Raw genomic sequence first — 14,066 nt, forward strand, 5'->3', positions numbered from 1 at the left:
TTTCATTGGAAGTGTGTTGGGAGCCTCCAATAGGTTACCAAACTTCCATTTGTGTGTAATAATTTTAGGCAATTTTTCCTTAGGACAGTGAGTGTTTTGTTGGGAACCTTGAATGTGGTCATCCAAACACTCTTAGGATTCGCCTAGTTTTACATTTCTTACTTACTTTCATAGCTTATTTCCTTTACCTTCCATTGTCAAACCGCCTAGATAGCTTTCCTTTTACCAATTAGTTTTTTACCTTATCTTTCACACCTCTTTTAGTGTTTATTTGACTAGTTTCAACCATAGTTTCTTTTACCTTTTGTTTTCAAACCTCCAACAAGAAAGAACCACAACTTAGGAACCAACATGAGTCATCATTCATCTAGTGTTAATGGCAAGGGTACTAGTCATAAAGACACTTTATCTAGAATCTTAGATGAGTTGAGTTCCCTCAACTTATGGAAAGAAAAACAAGAGAGAAAAGAAAAAGGAAAAAAAAGAGTGGAAGAAATAAGTCAAGATGAAAGAAAGAAAATAAGAGAGGAAGAAAGAAGAAAAATAATGAAAGAAATGAAAAGAGAAAAACATGCCTCCTATAGTAGTCATAACTCTTGCAAAAGCCTAAGTGAAGAACTTCGTGACTATTACGAAAGAAGGCATAGGTCACATCTTAGACCTCACTCCCATAGAAGAGAAAAGGAAAGAAAGCCTCAAGAGACTAACATTAAATTCTCATACTTCCATGGGAAGGACAATGTAGAGCTTAACTTAGATTGGGAAATAAGGGTAGAGCAACAACTTAAAAAGAAGTCTACTTCAAAATCTTATGGCTCTCACTCTTATCCAAAGAAAGACCAAGGTCAAGGCATCTTAGGGGTGACACCTTCTAAGCCCAAAGATGATAAGGGGAAGACAATAGAAAAGCAAGCCCCTAAGGCTAGTATGCAAGAGAAAACTAGTTCTATAAAGTGCTTTAAATGTCTTGGAAGAGGACACATTACTTCTCAATGCCCCATCACAAAAACCATGATTATGAGGGGCCAAGACATTTATAGTAGCCAAGATGAGGCTACTACTTCACCTTCCTCTAGTGAAAGTGAAAAAGCAAAAGGGGAAGAATCTAGTGAAGAAATCTACCCCCAAGAAGAAGGACAACCATTAGTGGTTAAAGAGAAGTGTAAGGAGGTAAGTGTCTCCTCCAAGAGTTTAGCTAAGAAGGAAACTCATTTTACAACAAAGACAAACATTAAAGAAACTTTCCCTCTTAGACAACCTCCACATTTTCTCTTTTGTAAAAAGGCACTTGCTAGCATTTCCATACCTCTTGGGCTTGAGTTTATTCCTCAAGTAAAGAAGTTGTTGGATGAGGGTTTTGTTCGCAAGAGCTTAAATCCTTGTGCTTTGTTGGTGCCCAAAATAGGTATTATTAGACACCAAGTCCCTAAAATAGGTGGTATGATGAATGTTTTGAGTGGTGCAACTCTCTTTTGTAAAATCACTCGTACACCTAACATCTTCATGGTGTGTGTACATAGGGACCCATTAGGTAGGTTTGTTCTTATTTTTAGTTTCAATACAAACTTAGGTACTCATATGGGACACCTTAGGTTTGTCATACTTTTTGGTAGGAATAATCAATATGAAAATACAGAAAAAGGTATGTTTTATTGCGTTACTTTTCTTAATTTTTCAAATAGTGATCAAGGGGTTCCCATGAACCCTAAGAGAATAAAGGTCATTCCTGAGTGGCCCACTCCACCAAGCATAAGAAAAATTTGGGGCTTCCATGACTTAACAAACTTTTACAAAAGGTTTGTCCCATATTTTTCTATACTTGTAGCACCACTCATTGAGTTGGAGAGAAACCATGTTCCTTCATTGGAAGATGCCCAGGAAATGGGTTTTCAGACCTTACCTTACTTCAACATACCAAACACCACTAATACATATGTTTTTTTTCTTTTTACAGGTGTTGAGGGAAGGAGCCCAGAGTATGAAGAACCTCGGGATTTGAGGTCAAATCCTTTCCAAGGTGGAGGGAATGATGCAATCCTATCCCGCAAGGGCATTGGGTAGAAGACTCCAAGTAGATTGGGCTAGAGATCCAAGGGAAGGCCCTAGGGTTCTCATGAACCTTAGGGTAGATTTCGAGCCCATGGGCTAAGTATGAGCACGCTTATCTTTGTAAATATTAGAATAAGTTTTTCCTTCGTTTGGCCTTGTATTTTGGCCATTCTAGTAGTATAGGGTTTTAGCCTTGTATTTCAGGGCATTTTGAGTAGTCTTTGTAGTAAGGACTTTTTTTTTTTGTATTTTCATGTTTTTTGTCATGGGGGTGAGCTTAGCTATTATAGGGGGTGTGTAGCTAAGTTCTAGCTTCTCATCTCAAGGAGGTGAGCTTAGCTATTAGAGAGGTATGTGTAGCTAAGCTCTAGCTTCTTTAGGAATCTTCTTAAGGAAGCTTCTCAAGGAGGTGAGCTTAGTTATGAGAGGGGTGTGTGTAGCTAAGCTCTAGCTTCTCAAGGAAGTTTTCTCAAAGAAGCTTCTCAAGGAAGTTTTCTCAAGAAAGCTTCTCAAGGAAGCTACCTAGTCTATAAATAGAAGCATGTGTAACACTTGTTATAACTTTGATGAATGAAAGTCTTATGAGATACACTTCAAAGTTCCACTTCTTTCCCTCTTTCATTCCTTCAATTTCGTGCTCCCCCTTTCTCTCTTTCTTTTCCTCCATTAAAGCATCCTCTTCAAGCTTCTTATCCAAGGCAATTCTTGGTGGTGAAGCTCCTTCTTCCTTGGCTTATTCCCTAGTGGATGGTGCCTCCCCTCTCCTCTTCTCCTTTGCCTTCCGCTGCATCTCCATGGTGAAAAATCACCATTGAAGGACCTCATTGAAGCTCAAAGATCCAGCCTCCATAGAAGCTCCACAAGCAAGCTTCCATCAGGAGCAATGGGGAATAAGTGGGAAGTAAGAAAAAATAGTAAACCCCAAAACCAAAATTAAAAACTAAGTATAAAAAGTAAACCCAAAACAAAATCAACCAAGTCCTCAAACCAATCCAAGTCTTCAAACCAAGACCTCATTTATTCAACTTTACTCTTTTTTTTTCTGTTTTTGTTTCTTTTTTTTTTGAACGTGAACATTAGCATTTGAAAGCATTTGAAAATAAAGCAACAATTAGACAATATATGTATAAGCATCAAGCATGGCCAAAATACATCATCAAGCATGGCCAACAAAAACATATCATCCAATGAAACATACCTCCCCACACTTATTCCCAAAACAATTCCAAAGCTCCAAAATTCCTTAAGGGTAGGGTGAGATCATGGTTTTTCACTTAAGGATTGTAATGAGCTTCAAAACAAAGAAAGAGGAACATAGGCTCAAAGGGGCTATCAATGGAATTAATTCAAGGTAGGCTCATTTGGCTAGAGGCTTATAAGAACAAAATGCCTAAATCATCTCCCAACATGCATGTGAAGCAAGAAGTATCAACAAGAGTCAAGCCAAGGCTATTGTGCAAGCAATCAATAGGGAAAAACACACCGAATAAAATCAATGATGATGGGCTCCAATTCTAACCAAGGGTAAATCTATCACTTTCAATTCGAACCTTCAAAACTAACTTGACATGCACAGAAAAACAAGGATTTCAATTCACAAAATGCCAAGAAACTCCTATTTCAAAAACAATTACCCATTACCTATACATAACCTAAAATTAAAAGAGAAACATGCAATATTGTACACAAAACATAAAACCAAAATAACAAAATTGACCTAGAAAACCAAAAATAAAGAACAATCTCCCCCCTACACTTAAACAACACATTGTCCTCAATGTAGCACAATCAAAAGATAAAGAGCAATAAAAACAATCAATAAATATGGACAGGTGCAATAAAAGTAAAGAAGCAGATAGAAAAAGAAAACTCCTTAAGTCATGGCAGAAGAGAAGTAGGGTGAAGTAAGGAGGTCTCCTCCACCACTACATCCACTAAGGAGGGATTTGTGAGGAATGGTTTCAGCCGGTGTCCATTGACCTTGAAGCTATTATCTGTGGATTCACTTTTGATCTCAACTATACCATAAGGAAAAACATTAGTGACCACAAAAGGACCAATCCACTTTGACCTCAACTTACCACTCATGAGTCCGAGCCTAGAGTTATACAATAAAACTTTCTGTCCAACCAAGAAGTCCTTCTTAGCTATCAAACTATCATGGAACTTCTTGGTCTTCTCCTTGTAGAATTTGGAATTCTCATAGGCTTCTAAATGGATCTCATCTAGCTCACTTAGTTGCAACTTCCTTTCCTCTCCAGCCTGATCAATAGAGAAGTTACAGGTCTTTACAGCCCAGTAGGCTTTGTGCTCTATCTCTAAAGGAAGATGACATGCCTTGCCAAAGATGACCCGATAAGGAGACATTCCTATGGGTGCTTTGTAGGCAGTCCTATGCGCCTAAAGAGCATCATCTAGCCTGGTGCTCCAATCCTTCCTGTTCGGCTGCATAATCTTCTCCAAGATCCTTTTTATCTCCCTGTTTGAAATCTCAGCCTGCCCATTAGTTTGGGGGTGGTAAGGTGTGGAAATTTTGTGCATGACCCCGTACTTTTTGAGCAAGCCATACATGGATCTGTCACAAAAATGGGTGCCTTAATCACTAATGATGGCTCTAGGGACCTCAAACCTGCAAAACATATTAGATCTAACAAAATCCACACAACCTTAGCATCGTTAGTTCTGGTGGGTTTGGCTTCCTCCCATTTTGAAACATAATCAACAACAAGGAGAATATAAACAAAACCAAAAGAGACAAGGAAAGGCCCCATAAATTCTATACCCTAGACATCAAACACCTCACAGAACAACATGGGTTGTTGAGGCATTTGTTGTCACCATGAAAGTGAGCCGCCTGCTCTCTGACAAGGCTCACAAGTGCTACAAATTCTCCATGCATCCTTGAAGATGGTGGGCCAATAGAAACCGTAGTCAAGAACCTTGCGAGCTATCCTCTGTATGCCCAGATGGCCACCTGGTGTGGAAGAATGATAGAATTGCAGGACCAAGTCGATCTCATGGTCTGGAATGCATCTCCTAATAACCTGGTCACTGCACAACTTCCACAAATAGGGGTCATCCCAAATATAATGCTTAGCATCGCTCTTAATTTTATCATTTTGAGCTTTAGATGCTAAGGGAGGAAAAATAGAAGCAATCAAATAATTCACAATATTAGCAAACCAAGGAGAGGGAAAGGAATCAGAAATACTATACAGAATGTACAAGTGGTCATCCGGAAAATCATCTTGAATGGGTGAGTCCTCAGATACACGCTCAATCCTACTCAGGTGGTCAACCACGAGGTTCTGTGTACCACTCCGATCACAGATTTCCAAATCAAACTCTTGGAGCCAAAACATCCATCTGATCAATCTAGGCTTTGATTCAGCCTTCTTCAATAGGTACTTCAGAGCTACATGATAAGTATAAACAATAACATGAGTACCAAGTAAATATGCACGAAATTTCTTAAGAGCAAAAACTATCACTAATAGCTCCTTCTCTGTGGTAGTGTAATTTGCTTGGGCAGCATCCAAAGTTCTGGAAACGTAGTAGATTACCCGAGGCAGCTTGTCAATCTTTTGAGCAAGGACAGCCCCCAATGCGTAATTGGATGCATCGCACATTAGCTCAAATGGGGCTGTCCAATCAGGTGCCTGAATGATAGGGGTGGTAGTCATCGCACGCTTGAGGCAATCAAAAGCCTCTTTGCACAGGTCATCAAAATGAAACTCCACTTCCTTTTGTAGCAGATTGGATATTGGAAGGGCCACTTTGCTAAAATCCTTGATAACACGCCTATAAAACCCCGCATGACCAAGAAAAGAATGAACCTCTCGCATGCCAGAGGGGTAAGGCAATTGTGAAATTACAGCTATTTTTGCAGGGTCTACCTCTATGCCCTTATTGGAAATGATATACCCTAAAACTATACCTTGTCCTACCATGAAGTGACATTTTTCAAAATTCAGCACAGGGTTAGTTTCAATGCATCTATTAAGAACTCTATCTAGACTATCCAAACATGCATCAAAAGAGGATCCATAAACAGTAAAATCATCCATAAACACATCTATGCAACTCTCTAAAAAATCATTGAAAATGCTAAGCATACACCGTTGGAAGGTACCAGAGGCGTTGCATAGGCCAAAGGGCATCCTCCTATAGGCAAAAATGCCAAAGGGATAGGTGAATGTGGTGTTTTCTTGATCCTCAGGAGCAATATGAATTTGTAAATAACCAGAAAAACCATAAAAAAATTGTAATGAGACATACTTGCCAAGCGCTCAAGCATTTGATCAATGAATGGCAGGGGAAAATGATCTTTTTTGGTTACCTGGTTTAGCCTCCTATAATCAATGCTGACTCGCCAGCTGTTCTGCACTCTTATGGGGATAAGCTTATCCCTTATATTCTTAATCACTGAGAGGCTTGTCTTCTTAGGAACCACTTGGACTAGACTCACCCATTGGCTGTCAGAAATGGGGTAGATGATTCCAGCTTGTAAGAGCTTGGTCACTTCCTTTTCACCACATCTAGAATGACGGGGTAGAGTCACCGCTGTGGCTGCCTCACTGCCTTAGCCCCATCCTCTAAAAGTATCCTATGCATGCAGGTAGAATGACTGTCATGCCCCCTTTCTTCGGTACCACCTAAACTATGCTTACCCCAAGCACTATCGAAGATGGGGTAGATAAGCCCAACCTCTAGAAGCTTAAGCACCTCTTTTCTTACCTCTTCCTTCATTGATGGGTTGAGCCTTCTGTAGGGTTGTCTAACTGGTTTGTATTCTTCCTCCATCATTATTTTATGCATACAGTAGGTGATCGAGGTCGTACCCGAATCAAATAAACATTAAAAATGCAGTATCTCTAAAGTGATCCTAGGTCATCTCCCAACTAGCAATGGTCAACCAACATTCATAATAGATAGTGATAAAACAGTAACGAATTGGGGGGGGGGGGTATTGTTTGTTTTTGTAAATTAAACATCGAGCAAATTTAATTAGGAAATATCAGAATTAAAACACATTGTTTCCCCTTGATTCACATGCAAGTTTCTTATCCTAGGTTACGAGAATTTATCCTTTATCAGTTCAACCACTTAATCCAACCCTAAATTAAATTACTAAGCGAAATTTAACATAAGGCTGTCATTATGTGATTAAGCAACACATACACCAATTAATCATGAACGAAACTGATCATTAAGCATAAACATAAATTAACACAGAGACAATTAATCAAGCACTAAGCATGCATGGATTAATAGCAACAAATACAGAGTAATTGGTGAAGATGAAAAACTGATCAGAATTCAATAGTAATAATAAAACCTCAAAGAGAGTTGTGCTTGATCCTCAAGAGAAAACAACGCTGGAGACTTAGCCTTCCATTAATCAGTAGAAAATGAAATTTTAGATTGAAGCAGAAAATGAAATTTTATTGCTACGTGAATAGTAAAAACTGGAATTGCAAAACCTAAAATTATTCTTTCTCCCTAAAACAAAAAGAACTTCTAAACCAAAACCTTGGTGTTGTTATATAGGTTCTCAACCCCCAAAGCTTACAAATTTGTTTTAAGTCCAAGCCCATTAATAAAATAAAATCTGGACAAGATAAGATAAGATTTGATAAAATAAAATCTAGATTAGATAAGATAAGATAAAATCTAGATGAAATAATATCTAGATGAGATAAAATCTGGATAAGATAATATTTGGTAGAATAAAATTGTCTGCTCTCTTCAAGTCCAAGCCCAATTCTGGATTCAAGCCCAATTGCATATAATTCTCATGAAATTAAATTAAAAACACAAAATTAGTCCAGTAGGCCCAAATCATAAAACTGCATAATTAATTTGACAATTAGGGCTAATGAGTAATTAAAATGATGACAAAAAGGGTTAGGAAATAGGAGAAAATGATGACACATCAAATACCCTCACACTTAGCCTTTTGCACTCTTGGGCAAAATAAAAAAAACAAAGCAAGGGACAAATCTAGAGACATTAAAGAGAAACAAACAGACCCAAAAACAATTACATATTTCTCAATGAATCTCAAGGAATGAAAAGAATGGGTAACATCCAACACGTAAAGAGTTAAAGAATCAAGGCCATCATGAAAATCATCCAAGCATCTCAATCATGGCAAGATAGTCAATCAGCTCAAGAATGAAAAGTGATAAAGCCTCACAAGATATGCACTCTATCTCTGAAGAGTCTAGGCTACTGTTTACTCTCAGAGCACCCATGAAAACAAACACCACATAGACTTGGCAAGACTCTAAAATTGACAAGCACATCACAAGCACAAGCACATGAGGATCAAAAGGTCGTTTAAGGTTGTAATTGGGCCAAGTACAAGGTAGATGAAAGTATGGGATGGCAGCTAAAACCCAAAGGAATAGAGGAGCAATGGGGAATAAGTGGGAAGTAAGAAAAAGTAGTAAACCCCAAAAACCAAAATTACAAATTAAGCTTTAAAAAGTAAACCCAAAATAAAATCAACCAAGTCTTCAACCAATCCAAGTCTTCAAACCAAGACCTCATTTATTCAACTTCATTTTTTGATTTTTTTGTATATATATATATATATATATTGAACGTGGACAATAGCAATTGAAAGAATTTGAAAAATAAAGCAACAATTAGGCAATATATGTATACATCATCAAGCATGGCCACTAAAAACATATCATCCAGTGAAACATACCCCTCCCCCCCCCTCTCACACTTATTCCCAAAACAATTCCAAAGTTCCAAAATTCCTTAAGGGTAGGGTGAAATCGTGGTTTTCCAGTTAAGGCTTGTAATGAGCTTCAAAACAAAGAAAGGGAAACATAGGCTCAAAGGGGCTATCAAAGGAATTAATTCAAGGTAGGCTCATTTGGCTAGAGGCTTATAAGAACAAAATGCCTAAATCATCTCCCAACATGCATGTGAAGCAAGAAGTAACAACAAGAGTCAAGCCAAGGCTATTGTGCAAGCAATCAATGGGCCAAAACACACCGAATAAAATAGATGATGATGGCTCAAATTCTCACCAAGGGTAATCCAATTCAAACTTTCAAAACTAACTTGACAGGCAGAGAAAAACAAGGATTTCAATTCACAAAATGCCAAGAAACTCCTATTTCAAAAACAATTACCCGTTACCAGTACATAACCCGAAATTCAAAGAGAAACATGCAATGTTTTACACATAACATAAAACAAAAATAACAAAATTAACCTAGAAAAACCTAATAAAATTAAACTAGAATACCCAACAAAATTAAAGAACAATCTCCCCCCCCCCCCCCCACACTTAAGCAAAACATTGTCCTCAATGTAGCATAATTATAAGATCAAGAACAATCAAAACAATCAATAAATTTGGACAAGTGCGATAAAAGTAAAGAAGGAGACAGAAAAAGAAAACTCCATAAGTCTAGGCGAAAGAGAAGTAGGGTGAAGTCAGGAGGTCTCCTCCACCACTACGTCGACTAAGCAGGGATTTGTGAGGAATGGTTTTAGCCAATGTCCATTGACCTTGAAGCTCTTATCTGTGGATTCACTTTTGATCTCAACTGTACCATAAGGAAAAACATTAGTGACCACAAAAGGACCAATCCACTTTGACCTCAACTTACCACTCATGAGTCCGAGCCTAGAGTTATACAATAAAACTTTCTGTCCAACCATGAAGTCCTTCTTAGCTATCAAACTATCATGGAACTTCTTGGTCTTCTCCTTGTAGAATTTGGAATTCTCATAGGCTTCTAAACGAATCTCATCTAGCTCACTTAGTTGCAACTTGCTTTCCTCTCCAGCCTCATCCATAGAGAAGTTGCAGGTCTTTACAGCCCAATAGGCTTTGTGCTCTATCTCTACAGGAAGATGACATGCCTTGCCAAAGACAACCCGATAAAGAGACATTCCTATGGGTGCTTTGTAGGCAGTCCTATGGGCCCAAAGAGCATCATCCAGCCTGGTGCTCCAATCTTTTATGTTCAGCTGCACAGTCTTCTCCAAGATCCTTTTTATCTCCCTGTTTGAAATCTCAGCCTGCCCATTAGTTTGGGGGTGGCAAGGTGTTGATATTTTATGCACGACCCCATACTTTTTGAGCAAGGCATACATGGATCGGTTACAAAAATGGGTGCCTTGATCACTAACGATGGCTCTAGGGACTCCAAACCTGCAAAACAGATTAGATCTAACAAAATCCACAACAACTTTAGCATCGTTTGTTCTGGTGGGTTTGGCTTCTACCCATTTTAAAACATAATCAACAGCAAGGAGAATATAAACAAAACCAAAAGAGACAGGGAAAGGCCCCATACAATCTATACCCGATACATCAAATACCTCACAGAATAACATGGGTTGTTAAGGCATTTGTTGTCTCTATGAAGGAGAGACGCTTGCTCTTTGACAAGGCTCACAAGTGCTACAGATTCTCCACGCATCCTTAAAGATGGTGGGCCAATAGAAACCGTAGTCAACCACCTTGTGAGCTGTCCTCTGTATGCCAAGATGGCCACTTGGTGTGGAAGAATGACAGAATTGAAGGACCGAGTCAATCTCGTGGTCTGGAATGCATCTCCTAATAACATGGTCACTGCACAACTTCCACAAATAGGGATCATCCCAAATATCATGCTTAGTATCGCTCTTAATTTTATCATTTTGAGCTTTAGATGCTAAGGGAGGAAAAATAGAAGCAACCAAATAATTCACAATATTAGCAAACCAAGGAGTGGGGAAGGAATCAGAAATACTATACATAATGTACAAGTGGTCATCCAAAAAGTCATCCCAAATGGGTGAGTCCTCAGATGCACGCTCAATCCTACTCAGGTGGTCAGCCATGAGGTTCTGTGCACCACTCCGATCACGGATCTCCAAATCAAGGTAGGAGAAGAAAAAGGTTCCTCAGCCTGTACCTCATAAAGCAAGTCAGAAGTATATGTACTTCCTGCAACATGGTTAGTGCATTCTGACTCTAAAAAATCGACATCAAGAGGTACAACATCAAACTGAAATTCAAATTCACTCTCAGCATAAAAGTCAGATGTGAGGTCAAATTCAAACTCAGATTCAGATTCAATGCATAAGGAGTGACAAGTATGTAAATCAGATAAAAATGGATATTTCCTATCATGAAGAACAAAATCAAAATCAAACATATAATCATCAACAATTTGATCAATTATCTCAGCACAAAAAATAGAATGATCCTCAGATGGATGTTTCATGGCATCAAGAATGTTAAAATGAACAACAATTTCACCAAATTCCATAGACAATGTGCCAGCATAAACATCTATCTTGGTTCGGGCTGTTTTCATAAATGGCCTGCCTAAAATAATTGGAACTGAACCATGGGGAAATCCCTCTTCCATATTAAGAACATAAAAATCAACAGGAAAAATAATTTCACCAACCCGAACTAGCACATCCTCTATGAAACCTGCGGGGTAAGCAACACTTCTATTTGCCAAATGAATCACCACATTTGTAGATTGCAAAGGTCCAAGAGATAAAGAATTAAAAATGGATAAAGGCATGACACTAACTGATGCTCCTAGATCTAGCATGGCATTCTCATATGTATTGTTCCCAATAATGCAAGGTATACAGAAAGTACCTGGGTCCTTACATTTCTCAGGAATGCGAGGAACAGATTTACCTATCAATGCTGACACATTTCTGCCCATGCTAATCCTTTCATTGCCTTTGAGCTTCCTTTTGTTGGTGCACAACTCCTTTAGAAACTTGTCATATCTTAGAATCTGCTTGATGACATCTAGTAGAGGTATGTTAACCTCTACTTTTCTGAAGGTCTCCAAAATCTCCTTTTCTGCTTCTTCCATCTTTTGTTTGGAATTGCTCTAGGTGGGAATGAAAGAGGGATATAAGACTGCGGTAAGTCAGAATTACTAGAGGAAGGTCCACTTGCATGAAAATTTTTGTTAGGAATCTTTATCTTTTGTGCAATTATCTCATCCTCTTTTTCAGGTGTAGAATGAAGCTTGACAGGTTCAGGTGCAGGTGCTGCTACTGGTGGAGGCACTTGAATTTGGTTTCCAGACCTCAAGGTGATGGCACTCACATTTTTCGGATTCTGTACAATCTGTGAAGGCAATTTGTCAGAATTTTGGGACTGAGCTTGCTTCAACTAAGTAGCCATCTGCCCCATCTGATTTGTCAGACTCTGAATAGAGGCTCTTGTCTCTTGCCAAAATTGCATATTCTGGATGGTCATTTCCCTCACTAAATCTTCTAAGGAAGGTTGAGGAGGAGCCTTAGTTGCTTGTCATCTTTGTTGTGACTATTGTTGTTGCTACTGCTATATTGGAGGAGGAACATATGGCTTGCTTGGACCAGCAACATTCTGGAAAGGAGGGACAGGCTGTTGTTGTTGTTGAGGACTTGTCCATTTCAGATTTGGATGATTCCTCCAACCTGGATTGTATCTATTGCTTGAAAGGTCATAATTACTCTGTTGTTGTTGGTTTTGCTGCTTAGGAGGTCTATTATAAATGTTTGCAGCATAAGCTTCAGGTTGCTCACTGACTCCAGATTGCTGCAAAGAAGGACAGAGATCTGTATGGTGATCTACAGAAGAACATAGACCACAGACTCTTGCAACAGGTGTAGATTTCTGATTCATGGCAAGCTGAGTTACTAGGTTGACCAAGGCATCAAGTTTTCCTTCAAGATTTTTATTTTCAGTAGATGAAGATGAATCCGTGGTCACCTTATGGACTCCTCTAAGAACAATAGCATCATTTCTCGCACTGAATTGTTAGGAGTTGGAAGCCATCTTCTCAATCAAATTCCTACCCTCAGTAGGGGTCATATCACCATGAGCTCCACCACTGGAAGCATCCATCATACTCCTCTCCATGTTGCTAAGTCCCTCATAGAAATATTGAAGAAGGAGTTGCTCAGAAATATGGTGGTGAGGTCAGCTTGCACATAATTTCTTGAATCTTTCCCATTACTCATACAAGCTTTCTCCACTAAGTTGCATGATGCCTGAAATGTCTTTTCTGATGGCAGTGGTTCTAGATGCACGGAAGAATTTCTCCAAGAACACCCTCTTAAGGTCATCCCAGCTGAAAATGGACCTGGGAGCAAGGTAGTAGAGCCAATCTTTGGCCACTCCCTCTAGAGAATGAGGAAAAGCCTTTAGAAAGATATGATCTTCTTGGACATCAGGGGGCTTCATGGTGGAACAAACAATATGGAACTCCTTAAGATGCTTATTAGGATCTTCACAAGACCATGAAACTTGGGCAGCAAATGTATTAGTCCAGTCTTGAGAACATATGGAACACCCTCATCAGGATATTGAATGCACAAGCTTTCATAAGCGAAATCAGGTGCTGCCATCTCCCTAAGAGTCCTCTCACGAGGTGGAAGTTAAGCCATACAGTAGGTGATCGATGCCGTACCCGAATCAAATAAACATTAAAAATGCAGTATCTAGGAAGTGATCCTAGGATGTCTCCCAACGAGCAATGGTCAACCAACATTCATAATAGATAATGATAAAATAGTAACGAATTGGGGGGGGGGGGAGGGGTTGTTTGTTTATGTAAATTAAACAACAAGAAAATTTAATTAGGAAATATCAGAATTAAAACAAGTTGTTTCCCCTTGATTCACAAGCAAGTCTCTTATCCTAGGTTTCGAGAATTTATCCTTTATCAGTTTAACCACTTAATCCAACCCTAAATTAAATTACTAAGCGAAATTTAACATAAGGATGTCATTATGTGATTAAGCAACACATACACCAATTAATCATGAACAAAACTGATCATTAAGCATGAACGTAAATTAAGCGCGGAGACAATTAATCAAGCACTAAGCATGCATGGACTAATAGCAAAAAATATAGAGTAATTGGTGAAGAGGAAAAATTGATCAGAATTCAATAGTAATAATAAAACCTCAAAGAGAGCTGTGCTTGATCCTCAAGAGAAAACAACGCTGGAGACTTAGCCTTCCATTAATCA

At 38.8% G+C, this 14,066-nt stretch overlaps 1 non-coding gene across 1 annotated transcript; it reads left to right on the forward strand.

The window, feature by feature from the left end:
- Positions 1-12,994: 12,994 nt before the first annotated feature.
- LOC114388843 lies at positions 12,995-13,102 on the forward strand. The gene has a single exon (XR_003661632.1). It is a non-coding gene; the product is annotated as a small nucleolar RNA R71 (small nucleolar RNA).
- Positions 13,103-14,066: the final 964 nt, after the last annotated feature.

The sequence above is a fragment of the Glycine soja genome, chromosome 15 (genome assembly GCF_004193775.1).
Source record: "Glycine soja cultivar W05 chromosome 15, ASM419377v2, whole genome shotgun sequence".
Taxonomy (NCBI): domain Eukaryota; kingdom Viridiplantae; phylum Streptophyta; class Magnoliopsida; order Fabales; family Fabaceae; genus Glycine; species Glycine soja.